Consider the following 15,488-nt stretch of genomic DNA (forward strand, 5'->3'; position numbering starts at 1 on the left):
AGTCTATTTTCATTTGTGGTATAAGGAAATGGTCCAGTTTCATTTTTCTGCATGTGGCTGTCCGATTTTCCCAACACCATTTGTTGAAGAGACTGTCTTTATTCCATCGGACATTATTTCCTGAGAAGCGTAACACTTTTAAAACTGCTTTTGTTGGGGAGCCTAGGCGGCCCAGTGGGTTAAGTGTTTGCGTTCAGCTCACGTCATGATCCCAGGGTTCTGGGATCAACCCCCCCCCCCCCCCCGCCGTGCAGGGAGCCCACTTCTCCCTCTCCTGCTGCCCGCTGCGCTCCCTGCTTATGCTCTCTTTCTCTGTCTCTCTTTCTGCCAGTTCAGTCTCCTTTTTTCTTTACTGCACAGCTCATCATGCCCCTGCCTCTCCACTCAATTCCACCTCCCTCACATGCCTTGGTTTTAAATTTTAAAATGTGTCTATACTTTTTTTTTTGTCGTCATTAGTTCATGTCTTTTATTAACCCACATACAGTTACTTGTCTTCAGGTTTGTTGAAGCAATAGGTCAGACATTTGCCACAATAACGACTGTCAAAGTAGCTAGCCATAAACACTTCAGTGCCATATTCATCCAAAGGGCGCTCCTGAGGAGCACAATGATTTTGCCATTCTTCTCCACCTTACAAGACGGCCAGCTTAACCTTCTTCCTCTTACGCTTATTCTTCTTGGGAGTGGTGTAAGACTTCTTCCGTTTCTTAGCACCACCAGGAAGTCTCAACACAGTTCCTTCAGAATGTTGTAGTCAGGGGTGCCTGGGTGGCTCAGTCGTTAAACCTTCAGCTCAGGTCATGATCCCAGGGTCCTGGGCTCGAGCCCCACATGGGGCTCCCTGCTCAGTGGGGAGCCTGCTTCTCCCTCGCCCTCTAACCCCTACTTGTCCTTCAGCTCTCGCTCTCTGTCAAATAAATAAATAAAATCTTAAAAAAAAAAAAAAAAAGGATGTTGTAGCAGACAGAATACATTCCAGTTACTTGCCCGCGAAGATCAGTCTCTGGTGATCAGGAGGAATCCCTTCCTTATCCTGGATCTTGGCCTTTACATTTTCTATCGTAGTTGAGGTTTCAGCTTTGAGAATGATGGTCTTCTCCATAAGGGCTTTCACAAAACTCTGTACCTTGGCAGCTGTTCCACCTGAGGTTGAGGAAAAGGAAGAGAAGGGGCAGACCTGGGGACACAGGAGAGGGTGTCGGGTAGGCTCCTGGCCGGAGAGGTGCCAAAGAGCACACACTCCCATACTTAAGAATAATTTAAATCTTTTTATAAGATTTTATTTATTTATTTCACAGAGAGAGAGCACAAGCAAGGAGAGCGGCAGGCAGAGGGAGAGAGAGATGCAGACTCCCCATGGAGCAGGGAGCCTGCTACAGGGTTCAGTCCAGGATCCTGGGATCATTACCTGAGCCGAAGGCAGATGCCCAACTGACTGAGCCACTCAGGCGCCCCTAGAAGAATTTAAATTTAATTATAAATTATAATTTACATAAATAGTACTGTAACTGGTGCTGTCTATAAAACATTGAAATAAGCACATGAAAAAAATTACATCAGTGCAAAGAAAAATAGTCAGAGTGAGCATATCTGTTGACACCAACTAGATGGGTGGCGAGATTAGGTGTAACACTAGAAAAGATGCAGCACGCCTGATGTGTGTACTCCGTGCGGGGGGTTAAAGTGAAAGACAGCCTGACCAAAACATAAAAGTTGTGTGCTATGGGGGCTCCTGGGTGGCTCACTGGGTTAAAGCCTCTGCCTTCGGCTCAGGTCATGATCCCAGGGTCCTGGGATCGAGCCCCGCATCAAGCTCTCTGCTCAGCAGGGAGCCTGCTTCCTCCTCTCTGTCTGCCTCTCTGCCTACTTGTGATCTCTGTCTGTCAAATAAATAAATAAAATCTTTAAAAAAAAAGTTGTGTGCTATGGAAAGATGGTTTATACTGCATCAGTTTTAAAATTTAAATTTGATTAAAATCAAACAAAATTTAAAATTCAGTTTCTCGGGGCGCCTGGGTGGCTCAGTGGGTTAAAGCCTCTGCCTTCGGCTCAGGTCATGATCCCAGGGTCCTGGAATCGAGCCCCACGTCGGGCTCTCTGCTCAGCAGGGATCCTGCTTCCCCCTCTCTCTCTGCCTGCTCTCTGCTTACTCGTGATCTCTGTCTGTCAAATAAATAAATAAAATCTTTAAAAAAAATAAATAAATAAATAGGGGCGCCTGGGTGGCTCAGTGGGTTAAGCCGCTGCCTTCGGCTCAGGTCATGATCTCAGAGTCCTGGGATCGAGCCCCGCATCGGGCCTCTGCTGTCTAGGGGAGCCTGCTTCCTCCTCTCTCTCTGCCTGCCTCTCTGCCTGCTTGTGATCTCTCTGTCAAATAAATAAAAATCTTAAAAAAAAAAAAAAATAAAATAAAAAATAAATAAATAAATAAATAAAATTCAGTTTCTCAGCGGCACTGGCTAAATTTCAGTTGCTCGGTAACCACACGTGGCCTCGTGGCTACGGCATTGTATAGGGCAGGTACAGAAGCTGTGACTTTCAAAAGACAGGAGGCCCCCACCCAGGGCACCTTTTTGTTTGGCATCAGGTTCCAAAGTTGTTGGTACGGTGCCTGGTCCAGTTTCCAGTTCTGGCTCATTTTCTCTTTGTTCCTCTCTGCTTCTCTGAGGTGGCATCTTTTCCTGCTCCCAATGCTGGTTCTCTGAACTATATAGATGTAATATGTATTTATTATAATTCTAAATTATAAACATGTTATAATTTTATAGAATTATATAATATTAATTATAGTAATATATAGTATTAATATATAATGTTAATTATATTAATTTTAAGTAATATTAATGTTTGTTAATAATAAATTAATATATCAACATTGATTAATATAATAATTTAATAATAATATATAGTTATAGTTTATATATAATATATAAAATGTAAAGACCTAAAATATACTTCCCAGCATGCATTTCTGCCAAGGTTCTTCTCATTGGTCACCTTTTCCTGCATCCTTTCTGCCACCACAGTGTCCCTCCCAACACCTCTCTGCTGGTTTGGGGGTGAGTAGGGCCAGTAATGGATCCACCTCACAGCTCCTCAACTCATATGGGTGGACTGGGATGAGGTTTTCTGGGTGGATCCCCTTAACAGACAGAGCTGATAGGGAGGTATCACCCATCTCCCCACTGTCCTGCACGTGTGCGCACACACACTTTCACTCTCCACCTGTATTAAAGTAGTTTCAGTTCCTCTCAGCTGCTGATAAAATCTCATGTCAGTACTAGTGTTCGGTTTTGTCATGAGCTCCTTCTTGTGCCTCCCCATGCCTACATCAGGTTTTTCATGAAAAATTGAGAGAGGCTGCATCAGAAACATCAAGTTCCCTGTGTGAACTAGAAATCCACCGTGGTAGAATTTTAACGGTTCTGTTTTTGTGTTCTGCCAGAGTCAACTTGAGTGCTGGCAAGATTTGGAACTAGAACCCGGCCTTGGCCCTCTGAGGGAGTGGCTGCTCCAGGGGGAGTGGGAGATGCCCACACAGCTAGAACTTGCATATTTGCCGGGCATGGGAGGTGGCAGGAGAAAATGTGACATTTCAGAGAGCAGTGTTCATTTTCTTCTCACTTCCAGATCTCCAAGGTTGAGCCCATGTAAATCTAGGAAGGAAAACTCAGCTGCTTTTCCTGTTCATCTGGGAAGAAAGTTTGTTTTCTTCCTTCCTGGGCAAACAGAAGTGGTGGTGTTGAGGGGCACCTGAGTGGCTTAGTCAGTTAAGCAGCTGGCTCTTGATTTCCGGTCAGGTCCTGATCTCTGGGGCCTGGGATGGGGCTGTGTCGGGCTCCACGCCCAGCTGGGAGTCTGCTTGACATTCTCTCGGTCTCTGCCCCTTCCCCACCCCATCCCTGCATGTACATGTTTGCACACAGGCTTGCTCTCTCTTTTTCTTTCTCTCAAGTAAATAAATAAACCTTACAAAATAAAAGAAAAAGAAGAAGTGGTGATGTTGATAAGGAAAGGCGTGGCTGCATAATACCTGTTTTTCTACCTACAAGTAAGTAAATAAAACTAGCTGGACACCAGGGGGCCAGGCCGCATGTTTGATTTCTCACCAACTCACTTGGAGATCCTTCCTTCCTGCGCTCCAGTTTCTCACTCAGATCCAGGTTGTCTGTTCCCTTCCTGCATCACAAGGATTTTGTAAAGAAAGATGGAGTACATTTTACTTTCTCTGGGAGGGTGTAGAAGAGAAAAACTAGATGCTAGAGTCAGGGTTCTTTTTTCCAGTGAGGTACTCCTCTTGCCTTATCCCTGAGACTCGGGCTTGCGGACACAAGAGAAGATGTCAAGACCTCAGAATCTGGGTCTTGGGACATGGCAGCCTGTAGTTTGTGATTCATAAGGAGAGGCTGAGGGGACCTAAGTGTAGGCGGGCATGTGAAAACATGGTGCTGGAACAAACTAGAATTGGAGATCAGTGCAGTACCTTGTTATCAGTCAGTTGGAGTTTCTGCATTAGATTCTCATGTGTCTGGAATAGTTTACTTACTTCTGAAGAAGGAACGTGGAATAAAATGACCTTTCACATTTCCTTGAGGGGCTCTGATTCTAAAATAACTCCAAAAATGGGTCAGTAAACATGATGTAACCTGTGGCAAAGCCTAACCACAAGAGACAGATTTTCTCTTTAAATCATTGTTAGACCTGAAGAGAAGTGATTTTACCCATGATGCTGTGCAAAAGCTATATGGAATTTTGGATTCACTGAGTTTGGTTTTGCCTTAAAAGTAGATACTGCTCGAGACTCTTACTCTCACAAAACAAACTGAGGGTTGCCGAGGGAAGGCGGGTAGGGAGAGGGTGGTTGAGTTATGGACATTGGGGAGGGTATGTGCTATGGTGAGTGCTATGAAGTGTGTAAACCTGGCAATCCACAGACCTGTACCCCTGGGGCTAATAATACATTATATGTTAATAAAAAATAAAAAATTTGGGGTGCCTGGGTGGCTCAGTGGGTTAAAGCCTCTGCCTTTGACTCAGGTCATATTCCCAGGGTCCTGGGATCGAGCCCCGCATCGGGCTCTCTGTTCAGCAGGGAGCCTGCTTCCTTCCTCTCTCTCTGCCTGCCTCTCTGCTTACTTGTGATCTGTCTGTCAAATAAATAAATAAAATCCTTAAAAAAATTCTTTAAAAATAATTTAAAAAATAAAAATTAAAAATTAAAATAAGTAAATAAATAAAGGCAAAAAAAAAGAAAGTAGATATTGCTCAGTGAGGATAATAATGTGCTTCCCCTAAGAGGCCACTGTCAACCTACAAAGCTGAGTCCTTGACCTCTTAAGCTATATAGATTTGTATTATTTTATTGAGGTATAATTTACATACAATAAAATACACAGATCTTACGTGGTTAATTTGGTGAGTTTGTTTTTTTTTTAAGGAGTTCATGTTTAAAAAAAAAAAACCTATTTTAAAACATTGTGCTGAAATACACCTAGGATAAAATTTACCATCTTAACCATTTTTTAATGATATTCGAGTGGCCTCAAGCACATTGACAGTGTTGTGCAACCATCACCACCATCTAATCCCAGAACTCTCTCCATTCTGTAAAACTGAAGCTCTGTACCTACTAAACTAGAATTTCTTATTCCTCCCTTCTCCCATGCCCTGGCACTGCCATTCCACTTCCTGTGTCCTGAATTTGACTTCTCTGAGTGGAATTGTACAGTATTTGTGACTTTTTTCACTTAGCACGGTGTCCTTAAGGTTCATCCACGTTGTAGCACATGTCAACATTCCCTACTCTCTAAGGCTGAATGATATTCCATTTCATGTGTGTATGTACCAGATCCTGTTTATCTATCCATCTGTCTATCGACACATGGGTTGTATATGGTTCCACCTTTTGGCTCTTGGGACTAATACTGTTGTGGGTGTGGGTGTACAAGTATCTCCCCAAGTCCTGGCTTTCAGTTCTTTTGAAAGAATATATATGTATCCTAGAATATATATATACCCAGAAGTGGAATTGCTGGATCATATAGTAATTATTCAATTTTTAATTTTTTTGAGGAACTGCTGTACTGATTTTCATAGTGGCTGTACCGTTTTACATTCCTACCAGCAGTACTCAAGTGTTCCACTTTCTCCACATCTTCCCTGACACCTTTTATTTTCTGTGTGTGTGTGTATAGGAGCCATCCTAATGGGTGTGAGGCGAGTAGAATAAGTTTTGACGAATGCATATAAGTCAGTACTACTACCCCAATCAAGAATCAAGATACGGAACATTTCTGTCACCACCCAAAGTTCTTCTCTCACGCTCCTCTATAGTTAGTATCCTCTCTGCCTCATCACCACCTCCAAACCCTTGAAAGTGGGGGCCCAGGTTGGAAATCCTGTGAGTACCCGGGAAGGTGCTGTCTTAGCATTCAGGCAGCTGTGAGGACAATGATCTTTTTTTAATTAACTAATTTAAATTTAATTAACTATGGGGCACCTGGGTAGCTCAGTCCTTAACCGTCTGCCTTCGGCTCAGGTCATGATCCCAGGGTCCTGGGATCTAGCCCCGCATCAGACTCCCTGCTCAGCAGGAAGCCTGCTTCTCCCTCTCCCACTCCCCAGCTTATGTTCCTCCTCTTGCTGTCTCTCTCTCTGTCAAATAAATAAACAAATCTTAAAAAAATTCAATTAACTAACATATAGTGTATTACTAGTTTCAGAGATAGAGTTCAGTGACTCATCATTCTTAAGTAACACCCAGTGCTCATTATATCACGTGCACTCCTTAATGGCCATCAGCCAGTTACCCCATTGCTCCAACCACTGCCCCTCCAGCAACCCTCAGTTTGTTTCCTATGATTAAGAGTCTCTTCTTTGTCACCCTCTCTGATTTTGTCTCTTATTTTTTCCTCTCTTCCCCTATGATCCTGTTTTGTTTCTTAAATTCCACATATGAGCGAGATCATATGATAATTGTCTTTCACTGATTGACTTATTTTGCTTAGTGTCATACCCTCTAGTTCCCTCCACATTGTTGCACATGATCAGATTTCATTCTTTTTGATGGATGAGTCACGTTACATTGGAGATACATATCACATCTTCTTTATCCATCCATCTGTTGATGGACATCTGGGCTCTCTCCATAGTTTGGCTGTTGTGGACATTGTGGCTATAAACATTGGGATGCAAATGCCCCTTTGGATCACTGCATCTGTATCTTTGGGGTAAATACCTAGTAGTGTGAGGACAATGATCTTGTCAGAGTACAGACCCACACAGGCTTGGTGGCCAAAAGAACCATATGGGAAATTCAGTTTGACATGTTGGTAGATGTGAAAGCCTGAACTCTGTACCCCACAGATGTTTTTAGTACAAGTAGAGTTGGTAACCCATACCTTGAACAGCTCACTGAACAGGTAATGCTAGAATATGTAGATGTGGCAGACAAAGGTTACCTGGAGAGAATAGTAATAAAAAGAATAGTGAGCATTTGTTGAGTACATAATGTGTGCCCTCTTCTAAGTACTTCGTATGATGCAATAACTGGTTTAATCTTTGCAACGATCCCAAAAGTAGCTGTTGTTGTTAATTCCATGTTACCAATGAGGAGACTGAAGTACAGAGAAAGAATAACTTGTCCCCAGTCATACGGCTAAAAGTGTGTGTCAGAGAGTTCTAAACCCAAGTGGATGGGCTCCAGTCTCTCACCATGTGGTTATAGAGGAAGGATGACATGGTCTTTAAGGGAGGAATTCCCGCCATCGTGTGAAATGGCCACTAGACCATGAGGTTGGCTGCATCACAGTCAGGCTTGGACCTTCCTGTTCGTGATTCTCCTCAGAAAAATGGCGTGGATTCTCCCATGAGAATCCCAGTGGGAGCCTGTGCTGCCCACGATGCCGGCATCTGCATCAGGTCAGACAAGGGAACCCAACACATTATTACCATGCACATGACCCAGAGGGCAGACCCACCACTTCCTTATAGACGGGCATTCCATCTGCAACATGAAGGGGTGGGCTGGGCATTCCCTGAAATCCTCTCTACCCTGACAGTCCTACACTGGCAGAAATGAGCTCCTTCTGGAGACAAGTGTCCCCACCCCCCACATTTCTACTCCTGCTTTCTTGGGGGCACTTACACCTGAACCTTGGAATTGCTGTCTCACCTGTGCTTTGCTGGATGTTTTGATCTGAAATTGGGGAAAAACAACTCTGAAAGATCAAAAGAATACTTTTAAGTCTAGACGGTCACTGCCATAGCACAGAACATAAGCAACGGCAATCTAGGGCTTGAGAAAACATGTCACAGCTGTGCCAAGCCCTTTGAATGAAAGCCCGTAATGTTCTTGATTCATAGCATAAGCAGACGAGCTATTTTTGGCATTCCTTCTTTCTCCCCCTATCGGTATACACTGGATAGTTTTGTTTTGTTTAAGATTTTTAAAAATTTATTTGACAGAGAGAGAGAGATCACAAGTAGGCAGAGAGGCAGGCAGAGAGAGCGGGGGAGGCAGGCTCCCTGCTGAGCAGAGATCCCGATGTGGGGCTCTGTCCCAGGACCCTGGGATCATGACCTGAGCTGAAGGCAGAGGCTTAACCCACTGAGCCACCCAGGTGCCCCTACACTGGATAGTCTTAATATTGCTGGCATTAAGATACATATAACCAAAAGGGGGGAATTATTTCTAACCTCCTTTGATATTAGATTCAGACTGCCCCAGGAGCATCAGTCAGTGTCTGAAGCAGGCTGCACTTTTGGGCACTTTTGTATTATGGTTGGATCAGCCATGACCCCCATGTCCTACCCCCATCATACTCAGCACAGGATGCTGGATCTTGATACGGGGGTGGGTGGGGAAGATGGGCACAGAATGGGCCTGGATGGGATCCTTGTGTCTCTCCCTGGGGACGGCACTGCTCTGACCATGTGTCTGCTTCAGAAAACGTTATCACAGAGCTAGGTTGCATTATTCTTGCACCGGAAAGGCAGGATGGCCGAACTAGAGCAGGGGCAAGTGGGTTGGAAATGGGCTTTCTCTCCATGGGGTGCCTGGGTGGCTTAGTTGGTTGGGCACCCGGCTCTTGGTTTCGGCTCAGGTTGTGATCTCATGGGTGGTGGGATTGGTCCCAATGGGGCCCCACCTGGAGAGGGCTTCCTGCTGACGGGGAGTCTACTTGAAAAATTCTCTCCCTCTACCCACTACCCCCCTCACCGGCTTGTGCGCTCTCTCTCTCTCATAAATGAATCTTTAAAAAAAGAAAAAGGAAATGGACTTTCTCTTCAGACAGCCAGTAGTCTTGTATTCAACACTTCGGGTTGGGAGCTGTCTGCCGAAGTATAGCCAGTTTCTGCCCGATAAGTCTGGGAGAGGAACATTTTTGTCATGGTTTGGTTTTGTTTGATTTTGTTTTGCACCCAGCTCGTTAAAGATTCAAAGAACAAGAATGCATCTAGCTCAGCAAAAATATGACAGTTTACAGTATTTATTCCATTTTTACTCTAAGAGCTCCTAGTGTTGTCACCTGCCTGTATACACATGGACACGTGCATGCATTTGCCCTGGTATAATATAAAGGTCTCTAGAGTCAGACAGACATGTAAAAAAACTGCTCCTGCCACCTCCTACTGGAGTGACCTTGGGTGCTATGCTTAACTTTTCTAAACTTACGTTATCAGACCTCATTCACTGGGCAGTGGAAGGGCAAATGATACCATATGGATGAAAGCACCCAGGTGCTCAGTACAATAAGTGGTTAACAAATATTTACCCACAAATTAAGTCTCTCTAGCTTCAGTGTACAGAGCAAGGAATGCAAGGCTAGCTTTCCTGATGCTGAGCTACCCAGCAGTGGCAGAACCTGCCCCATGGAGGATGAGCCCCACGACCAGAGGAGGATGACTAAAGGCTGGAGGTGACCATTCGGGAAGGTTTGGTAGAGGGTCCTTGCAATGAGAAGCAAGTTCAACAGACTTATCTCTAGCAGCCTCCAAGATTTCTTTTTCTTTTTCTTTTATTTCCTTTTTTAAAAAGATTTTGTTTATTTGTCAGAGAGAGAGAGAACACAAGCAGGGGGAGTGGCAGGCAGAGGGAGGAGCAGGCTCCCCACTGAGCAGGGAGCCTGATGCAGGACTCAATTCCAGGACCATGAGATTATGACCTCATCTGAAGGTAGACACTTAACCAAGAGAGCCACACAGGAATCCCCAAGAGTTCTTTTTTAAATGATAGACTACTCTTTCTTTTTTAAGATTTTATTTATTTATTTATTTATTTGACAGAGAGAGTGAGAGAGGGAACAGAAGCAGGGGGAGTGGGAGAGGGAGAAGCAGGCTTCCCGCTGAGCAGGGAGCCCGAAGTGGGGCTCAAACCCAGGACCCTGCGATCATGACCTGAGCCAAAGGCAGATACTTAACAACTGAGCCACTCAGGCGCCCCAATGATAGACTACTCTTGAACAGATAGAGCATGGCGGATATTCTCTGGATGAAGGGTAGATAGGTGGAAATTAAGGTATAAATAAATAAAATGGTACCTGGCATGGGGCGGGCATTCCGATCATGTTGAATGAGTAAATGAACAAATGTGCATGAAATGTCAGTGAAACTGTCCTGTCAGTCCCATGATTGTGAACAATAACCAGCATGCCCATTACATTAGCTTCTTGTTTCCATGGTCACTGTCCTGAGAGGAGGGGAATCCAGACGGTTTGTTTGCGGTTAACAGGCAGAAGTGTTAAACAAAACAAAACGCTGCTACCAACAAAAGGCCAGCCAATGAGAATGCCACCTCCGGTCCACGTGTGGTACTGGGAGTTGCTCAGATAACAAGGAAGGGCATCACTTAGGAAAACCTGAAGCACTGTTCTGTGCACCTGCGTATAGTGCCCAGAGAAACCACGGAGGGTAGCTACACATTTAAAAGCTTATCACAATATGCTTTGAGTGTGCCCTACTTGAAGCTTGTGCCTGGGGAACCGAGGTATCATGTGAAGTACAGAGATGTCTAACAAGGCAGGCGTTGAACTGAGAGTACAGGACCCAGTCCCTCGCTCAGCAAGCATTTAGACCACCGCAGCTGTCTTCTAATTTTTCTAATCTTATCTCAGAGAACTCACCATAGTCAGCTTCCATTATTATATCATCCCACTGGTTTGCAAAGTGGAAGTAGTAGTTGTGACTCCAAAGGTTATTGGGTAGATTAATTAAGATAATGTAGAGGAGTACTTAATAAATGTACCTTCCCTCCTTCCCCCTGCCTTTTGGACAAAGGAATCCTTTGAATAGAGAAAAAAAACTTTGGCATGATATGGCAATGACAGAGGAGTGGGGATGGTTTAAATTGTATGTAAAACGGGTGTTTTAAAATTATTTGTGGATTGAAATTATTATGATTGTCCCCCACCATTGCTGTGAATAAGTGGCTAAAATCTGGACAAAACACTGTTAATCAGTTGTTTGTCAGGTGCCGTGCTGGAGTACGTTCTTCCCTAAGATTCTTAGCAGTCAGGTTTCCAAATTTGTCCGCCTTCCTTTGGCTGACATACTTTGCCTTTGATTAAATGTTTGAAAATGCTTACTTCTCCAGACGCAAACCCCATCATGGCAACAAAACTTCCTTTACTTTTTTTTTTTTTAAAGATTTTATTTATTTATTTGACAGAGAGAGAGATCACAAGTAGACGGAGAGGCAGGCAGAGAGAGAGAGAGAGGGAAGCAGGCTCCCTGCTGAGCAGAGAGCCCGATGCGGGACTCGATCCCAGGACCCCGAGATCATGACCTGAGCCGAAGGCAGCGGCCTAACCCACTGAGCCACCCAGGCGCCCCTTCCTTTACTTTTTGAAGGATCTAAGCTCCAAGGAAAAAAGGGTTGCATTTATTTTCCTATTTCGTAGACAGTTTTGAAAGCCGTCAGTGCTTAGGCGGGGTCCGGCACACCCTCCTCAAATCCACAGGCTAGAAGTTTAAATTTGTCATCCCGTGGGATGTAAAATGAAACCATGTACCAAAGTAAAATGGTGAGTGACTCACTCACATGTGATCTTCCAGGGAAGAGAGGGATTCAGTAAGAATGTGCCACAAGGACTGCAGATCCCTTCCTAATGAACATTCTGGTTGCCCCTCCTGGACCTGGGTCAGTGTCATGATTCTGGATGGAGGTGGCCAAGTTATAGTGGAGTCTCAAGGGGGGCATCCAGTACTTGGGGTGAATTCAACATGGTGCCACATCCAGCAGGACCAGAGAAATTGCATTCATCAGCACACTAAGAAGGGGTTCAGCTCTCAAGGATGGGTTCACCTCTACAGGCTCACCGCACACATGTCCTCAAATGCAAACACTCACATGCTGATAATATCTTTATTACATTGAGAAATATATGGGATGCCTGGGTGGCTCAGTCAGTTAAGCATCTGCCTTCGGCTGTGGTCGTGATCCCAGGGTCCTGGGATCAAGTCCCATACGGGGCTCCCTGCTTGGCAGGGAGCTTGCTTCTCTCTCTCCTTCTGCCTCTCCCCATCCCCACTTGTGCTCTCTGTCTCAAATAAACAAATAAAATCTTAAAGAAAAGAAAGAAATGTAATTGTTACTGAGACAAAAATCCTTGTGCTCCAGACTTTGAAGACAGGTCCACGTGGGAAGCCAAACTCCAGTCCAAGTGTTGCTTGGCAATCACAGAATCAGAACAAAAGGGTATTAGATAGATAACACAGCTGTGGGAAGTATCTGATCCTGGACCATTGTCTCTAGGGCCAAGCCACCCTTTCCGTAGGACTGGGCTTTGATGAATATTTCAAAGTAAGCATCTCTGAGAATTTTGTGTGGAGCTCGGACACCATCTTTCTTTCAATATGCTAATAGTTTCAGCAAAGTGGCCTTAGGTCAGGAGCCATTCTTTCTTGTTGAAATTGAATTTGCCTATCTTTGTTTTGATGGTTATTTGCTGATTTTACTAGTCTAATGCGCAGGAAATGATCTAATTTGCCTGCTTTCCAAATTCTGGACTAGTGGGGAGGAATCCAGCACACTCCATATCTGGCCTCCTGAAATATCACACGAAATAGGATTTCCTTGTTCCTTGTGTCTGCCATAAGAACATAAGGAACTTCCTGCATAAGGGCTTTTCTAGCAGTGTCACAATAGAGCAGTTTGTGGAATAGTGTAAAAATGACCCTCTTGTACACTCAAGCAGAAAACAATACGGATCTGTTCTCGATGTATCTAATTTTTTCCTTTCTGACTCCATCATAAATTACTTCTGCAGATTTTTGTAATCTTAAGTGAAATAAGTTGAATTTATTTAATAATTTAGCATGCCCTAAAGAACTGCTCTTGGGGTCCATCTCTTATGTTGCGTTCCCAGCTTTCTTCCAGTCGCTCTAAAACAATGGTTTAACATTTTCAGGAGCCCTAGTATGAGCCCTGCTTGTAGAGCTCACATATATAAAGAAGCTGCCGTCCCCCATCACCCCCCACAGACTGCAGAACCATATGGGCCCTTCAGTCTTCATCTTCCCGTCTTGAAGAGGCCCCGATGCTTTTAAGGTCATCTGAGCCATGCCCAAACCTGAGTGGGTTTCCCTTTTTCCTAAAACTGGGGCACAGTTGCTAATTAGTTTGCCCCACCTGTGAGCAGCCAAGAAGCTTTGGAAACCCTAACACAAAGTCTGAGTCTCATGAACCTGGTGATATTGTTCAGTTTATGGGCTTGTAGGCTGGCCTGCAGAGAAGAATGAATGGATCCAGGAAGCTGAGACAGAAAAGGGTTCCTATAAAGAGTCCTTGGCTCTTCAGGCTGGAGGAAAACATGGGAGGACTTTAGAGTTTGAGCTTCCAGAAGAAGGGCGTGGCATTCTTTGGGAGCCACTCATTTGGGGCAGTTAAGAAGAGGCAATTCTGGGAGGAGGCAATTCTGTGGCAATTCTGGGGGGTGAGAATTCTACCACTGAACCACCAGTGCCTTCCTGTGACAGTTCTGTTCCAGGGGGTGGTCCACGTGATTCCTTCCCCTCCTTTCCACTCCCCACCCATCCTTGGTCCTTACTAGGCACCAGACACTGGGCCAGTAAGCATGAGCTTGGGTTAATTTTACATGTATTAGCTGGTATCTGATGAAAGAATCGAGGGGTACTGTTTCCTGCCTTCATTTCTATAATCTACTGAAAAACTTGTTTCGTGCTAGTAAATAACAAATATACAACAGCTGTCTCTGTATAAACGGACTTCAGCTGAGTGCTGTCCAAGTTTCAAAATAGATTGTCTGGCTAAAAGCACCCTGTGTTCAAGTATGATACATTTTTTTCCCTTTAGTAAATTATTTCTAGCTCTTTGAATAATGACTCTCAGTATTTCCAGAAGATTTTGCTCAAGCGTTTTTTTTCCACTTCTTGATGTGGTCAGGAGGATTGGAAGAATTTATATTAAAGACTGGCTTTTGGGGGAGATGTTACCCTTCCCTGCCTCCTTATTTGTTGTTGTCATCTATAGCACTTCCCCCTTATCTGTGGGGTATAGGTTCCAGGAGTCCCCAACAGATGCCTGAAACTGCAGGTAGAATGGAACCCTATTTATACTGTTTTTTTCCTACACGTACATACCCTATGATAAAGTTTAATTTATAAATTAGGCACAGTAAGAGATTAACAACAAGAACTAATAATACAGTAATTCTAATGATATAATAAAAGTTACATGAATGTGATCTCTCTCTAAAAATATCTTTTTTCCCCCAAGATTTTATTTATTTTTTGACAGAGAGAGGGAACACAAGCAGGGGGAGTGGGAGAGAGAGAAGCAGGCTCCCCGCTGAGCAGGGAGCCCGATGCAGGGCTCGATTCCAGGACCCTGAGATCATGACCTGAGCTAAAGGCAGACACTTAACAGCTGAGCCACCCAGGCATCCCTCTCTCTCAAAATACCTTACTGTACTGTAGTTACCCCCCCACCTTTTTAAAAAGATTTTATTTATTTACTCAAGAGAGAGCAAGTGAGAGAGAGCACAAACAGGGGTAGAGGCAGAGGGAGAGGAAGAAGCAGGGTCCCCGCTGAGCAAGGAGCCTGATGTGGGACTCAATCCCAGGACCCTGGGATCATGACCTGAGCTGAAGGCAGATGCTTAACCGACTGAGCCTCCCGGGCACCCCTGTAGTTACCCTTCTTCTTGTGATGATGTGGCATGATGAAATGTCTGTGTGATGAGATGAAGTTAGGTGAATGATGTAGGTGTTGTGAGGTTGTGTTAGGCTACCACTGACCTGATTTCAGAAGAAGAATCGCCTGCTTCTGGATTGCAATTGATGAAAACCACAGGTAAGGAAGGATTTCCGTATTCCAAAACTGTATAGAAACAAAGGGAGGGCCCTTGCTCCTTAAAGGTGGGTCTGCTAGGTGGTCCATCAATTGGCAGAAACTCCATCTAACTCACATATAAATTATTCTTAATGAGAGATATTGCCACATTTTGATCATTTATATGATGTGA

At 44.3% G+C, this 15,488-nt stretch overlaps 1 protein-coding gene and 1 pseudogene across 1 annotated transcript in view; one reads left to right on the forward strand and one right to left on the reverse strand.

Annotated features, from left to right (window-relative positions):
* LOC111147988 (annexin A4) overlaps nucleotides 1-15,488 on the forward strand; it is a 72,284-nt gene that overhangs the window by 14,671 nt on the left and 42,125 nt on the right. The window lies entirely within an intron of this gene.
* On the reverse strand, nucleotides 488-7,770 carry LOC111147928 (annotated as a pseudogene).

The sequence above is a fragment of the Enhydra lutris genome, unplaced genomic scaffold (genome assembly GCF_002288905.1).
Source record: "Enhydra lutris kenyoni isolate GAN:26980312 unplaced genomic scaffold, ASM228890v2 scaffoldscaffold18, whole genome shotgun sequence".
In the NCBI taxonomy this organism is placed as follows: Eukaryota; Metazoa; Chordata; class Mammalia; order Carnivora; family Mustelidae; genus Enhydra; species Enhydra lutris.